The 5,199-nt window shown below is 38.6% G+C and overlaps 1 long non-coding RNA gene across 1 annotated transcript; it reads right to left on the bottom strand.

The window, feature by feature from the left end:
- Positions 1-4,913, bottom strand: LOC104909857. Its single transcript, XR_002112107.2, has 2 exons — positions 3,734-4,913; positions 1-2,652 (listed from the first exon to the last, which is right to left on the bottom strand). It is a non-coding gene; the product is annotated as an uncharacterized LOC104909857 (long non-coding RNA).
- Positions 4,914-5,199: the final 286 nt, after the last annotated feature.

Raw genomic sequence — 5,199 nt, 5'->3', positions numbered from 1 at the left:
TTTTTTGCTGTGCACGTGCAGCTTGAGATTCAAATGCTAATGCTTTATCATGATACTCAATCGGAAAACTTCCCAGAAGACTGGTCCCTGATTCAAAGTAGATCTTTGGGGCGGGGGAAAAAAGTGTATCTTCCATTGTTCCTTAAAAGATGTCCTGGAAGCTGAAGTCCACTTGAAGTAGAATCCTGCAAATGTATCTTAGTAGCCATTTGGCACCATTTGCATTCGTAGACTTGATATGCGATATACAGTATGATTGCAACCTGTCTGTCCACTGGGCTTGAATACAGGAAGTTGGCTATCCTGTAACATCCTCAGGTTGTTCCAGGATAGTGCTAATTACTCAGAATAACACTGCTAAGTACAGAGACAGTGTATGAAAGGAGGGCAGCAAGTCCTGTACTTACAAATGTAATAAAAATGTTCCTCACAATGGGAGTTTTGGTGGTGACTTCATCAAATGGCCTTATGGCATTTCTGTAGTGGGCATATTAACTGGCCATTTGAATAGCATCTGAGCTGTTTCTCTTTGTTAGGCTGAGCTGTGCTTGCCATCCTGTGCTACCTGTAACTGTGGTTACAGTGTCTCAGTCCAGGCTGTCTGAAACAGTTTGATCACCTAACTGGATGTCTTGGGAAAATTCTCTAAGAGTTACCCTGGTGTGCGATCTCTCTTCAAGGGGCTCTGGTGGTTTCATTGCTAATAAAAGCTTAGCCTAGCAAATGTTATCAGATATCTGTTTGTTTGTTTGTTTTATTGCTTAATTTTATTCAGGGGGGAAAAAAAAAAGAAGCATTGCCTGGCTACAGATTATAATGATGAGAGCATTTTGTCCTCACTGTGGTACTACTGATTCCAGTTTGATGTGACAGTGATAGAAGGGCTTTTTAGAGCAGTTTGTTTTATTATAAGAAGTCCTTATCCTGTCTCTGTCCCATCCTAACAAAATGTCTAGGGCATGTCTTTTAGCAATATAATTAGAACACAGAAGGGTATCCTATGGCCATATGCCTCTCAGTTGAGAAAAAGAGAGGGAAAAAAATGGTTGAAGGAGAAGGAAGAGTCTCTACTTCCTTTTATATAGTCTTCATAAGCACAGTCACTAGGGGTTTTTGTGGCTTAAAGCTAGTAACATTATTCTATTAAAAAATGTTTCATTAATATTTCCCAAGGTATAAATGTATAATCCTGAATGTTTGTTAGAGTGAAGGGTCACCAAAAGTCTGCTTTTTGGTGCTGTTGTAGTTCCAGGGAAGATAAAGAAAGGAAAACGTGGTTTTTGTTTGAATTCTGTTTCTTTTTACTCATTTCAGTGGCAAAGTTGCAATTCCTGGGTATAGAAGCCAGCAAAGCTGACCTCTGCATTCCTGCAAGTGGCTCATTGCTAGCTGGGAAGAAACTGGCAATTTTCAAACAAATAATTGAACCAGCTTCTGTATTCTTCAATATTCTTTCCACAGAAAGTGAGGAGATGCGATATTTGCAAATTTCTGAAAGATAAGTGGACAGGATTTTAAATGGCCTTTTAGGTAGTCCAACAGATCTTTCCCTGCCTTGGTAGATGACAAAACTACAAATTATATGCTGTGCAGTCACTGGCCTTCCAAACAGTTCCCTTTAAGACCAAAGCTCTCCAGATCCGAATGTCTCCATCTCTGTTTTGAAAAAGGGTTGTCCTTGGCTAGTGAGAGTTGCTCCTCTGTGCAGTGCCCTTTATCATCAGAGTACTGCCCACTGCTTGTTGTTAGGACCTCTTAGAAAGAAAAGCAAACCCACCAACTGCGAAACTAATTTGGGGTTAATTTGTTAGTAAAGTGTGCTCATCTTAAGTGTGAGGTAGCAATAAATGTCATAAAATCAAACCCCATTGCTTTTTAAATGCGAATGAAGCTATTGGAAGTTGGGCAGTTGGAAGGGAAGTAGTAAGTAGGCAGGTGCACGTGCCTGGGTGTGGCAGCAGAAGAGTACTGCACGCCAGCTATCTGGGGTGGCACATTTACAGTGTAAACTATCAAATGCAGCCCTGTGCCACCCTCATGGAGTGCACTGTTCTTTCTGCTGCTGCCCTCCACCTATCAGTAAGAGAACAGAAGCTTTTTAAGTTGCAGCTCCTGTAGTTTTCTCCAGGACCTGAACTCAAATTTCTTAAAGAGATTTGTGTCTACAAGTCGGTCTGTTGGAACAGGAGTGGTGGTGCTTAGAAAATGTTGGTTCATCTCTCAGAACTGGAGGTTTGATATTGTGTGTGATGTCTTATGGATGATAAAAGTATATGATAAAAGGCTTAAGTACTGATAAATAGTTCTCATACTTTGTTTATGTCAGAGTTAATTGAACAAAGCTGCTGCCAATTCACTTCTCAAAGATAGTAATGAAACTTGTAAAGAAACTCATCAGTTGAGATCTGCAGCACTGTTGTCAATTTTTGCTATGGGTTTGCTATCTTGAAATACTTCACGTGTATTCTGAGCTCTGAAAAAGGACTTCTCTGCATTTTTTTGTGGAAATGGAAGAAAGGAGTAGATTGTTATTACAAAAATGCAGTCTTTTGTCTGAATGTTACACACATTTTGGATATACATACCTTTATAGTTTTTTTATCCCAGATTTAGCTGTCTGAAGCACTTTCCTCCTGTTCAGTGGTACATCACCTACACAAGAAAGAAGAGGGTGTGGAGAGGAGATGGGAGAATATCAAGCATCTGATACTTGTGTTCTTCCTTTGCACATCAGTCACTTCTTAAAGTACACCACAATTTCTGTATAATTTAGCAGTGGTTTGCTCGTTCTCATATGAATTTTGAAAATATCCTTTGCATTGGTTATTTAACTTACAGACACAGTGAAGTTTTGTTGTTTGAATTTCTGCCTGCCTAATAGCAATGAAAGGAGAAGTACTAGCTATGCAAACAGATTTTATTGAAGTATAAAGTCAGAGCCAGCAATTTACACAATGTACAGAAATGACATGTCATTACCACAGACTAGCTACTACGGGAAGTTACTGTTGAACTGCTTGCCAAATTATATATTAAGACTATTCATACCCCAGTCCATAAAACTAATCAGGGGCAAAATATTCCATGCACCTCAGAGTCCTGTAAACATTTGGGCTGGGGAAAAAAAATGTAATAGACAGCTACAAGCTATTGTATTGGACAGGTATTGAGGTAAAAGCTTCTCAAATTTTCTCAAAGTCTGAAATATAGTGTAAGTTAGGTGTCAGTTTTCATGGGCTCACTTCTTAGTTATGAATGTCTATGAATACAGTATCCATATCTCTTCTTAACCAATATGGTTCTTGTGGAGTACTCTAGTTTAAGGAACAACTGCAATCTTAGGCAAATGATTGGGTATGATGAGGGTAAATAATTTGCTTGATGGCATCACTAATACAAAACAGTAGTTGACTTGCCAAGTTAGTTGCTCGTGGATTGGTAGCAGTCTGACAACGTGATTTCTGAACAGCAATAATAGCTTTTTATAGTTACACTCTAAATACTCAAACTCATTTCTTCATATGTGAAGTTGTGGCACCACTGCTAGATGTTAGGTAATAGTGAATTTTTCAACAATTTGTTGAATTACTGGTTAAATTACTGCTGCTTCTGAAAAGGAGGAAATAATTGACCCTCATCCTCTTCCTTCTTCCTGGCACTGACATTCTTGCAGCCATACTGTAGCCCAGATGAAGATTAATTCAGCTGAAAATGTACAGGATGTAAAAGTTACCTTTTAAAGGTGTACCTAAGAAGATTCTGTTCAAGAGAAGGTGGAAGTAATCAGCTTGGGGAAGGCAAGGCTCTTTCTTCCCGTTGCGTCTTCAGAGGCTCCAGTATCTTCATCATTCAGGTAGGATATCAGGACCAAGCACTGTTCCTCTTGTTCACGCCAATTAAGAAGTGCAAGGAGCCTGAAATCAAGGCAGTTTGGTACTGATACTACTTCCCTGTTGCTGCTTAAAAGGATGATGAAGAGAGTTGGTGGGTCTTCTGATAAATATTTCCTCTAATTTGTAGCTGCGTTGCCACAAATGTTTTGAAAGAAGTGCACCTGGCTGAATAGTCAATTGTGCTTCTATTTCTTTTCTCAGAGCAGGTGGGGCACAACTGTCATTTTGTGGTATTTACAAGGAAGCAGTAATAGAAGACTACTTTCATTATGCATGCAGCATGTCCTTGATGGAATGGAAGTAGATAATACAGAAAGTAGTTAGAAAAAAAAGCGTTTTTACTTATCAACACCTTATATTTTCTTTATGTTGTCTGCTTTGGGGCCTTTATGCTGCAGAACATTGTACTGCATCCCAAGACCTAAAATTTGGAGCCTGTTGTCCTTGACATTGGCAGGAAGTGGAGCCTGAATATCCATAAAGAACTATATTTGTTGCTTATTTTAAGGACTGGGAATTGGAAGTAAGTATCACAATTCTTCATGAATGGAAGAATTGTGGAAGAATGGATAGAAACTTTTGAACAGTACAACATCTATATTTAAGTTCTTTATACATATATATGTTTATGTTGTTATATACGTTTTCTATATTTTGCTTTGCATAATATATGTATATATATATACATATGAAATAAATTCCATGCCTAAGGTGGTGCAAATATGGGATATTGCTGGAATGGCTGTGCTTCCCATACATCTTCATGCAGATTTTAATTTCTGTCAAGTCTTGATTGTTTTATCGTTCTTTCCAGCTTCTGCTTTCTATTCCTCCTTTCTGCAACACTTTTTGGTACTGGAGCTGCAGCTCATCAGTCTGGATTCATGAACTCTCCATAAATACAGAAGGAAGAATTAAATGATTCCCAAGTTAGAATTTAATGGTATCTACAGTACAGTTATGATAGTGAAAAGAAAATATTGACTTTAACTATTTGTTTTCAGTTAGGAAAATTCCCTTTTCCCTATCAGTCATACCAAACCTGGGTTGTGTTTTAGAAAAACAAGGGGAGAGGCAGCTCGTTTAATACCTCACAGTGCAAGTATGACTGTTCTCAAGATGGAAGAGGCTTGGGCTGGAGCCCAGGATGATCATAGAATAGAATCATAGAATCATAGAATCACCAAGGTTGGAAAAGACCTAAAAGATCATCCAGTCCAACCGTTCACCTATTACCAATAGCTCCCAATAGAATCATAGAATCACCAAGGTTGGAAAAGACCTAAAAGATCATCCAGATGATGCG

This window comes from Meleagris gallopavo, chromosome 1, assembly GCF_000146605.3.
Source record: "Meleagris gallopavo isolate NT-WF06-2002-E0010 breed Aviagen turkey brand Nicholas breeding stock chromosome 1, Turkey_5.1, whole genome shotgun sequence".
NCBI lineage: Eukaryota > Metazoa > Chordata > Aves > Galliformes > Phasianidae > Meleagris > Meleagris gallopavo.
This window is presented reverse-complemented; position numbering and strand designations above follow the sequence as displayed.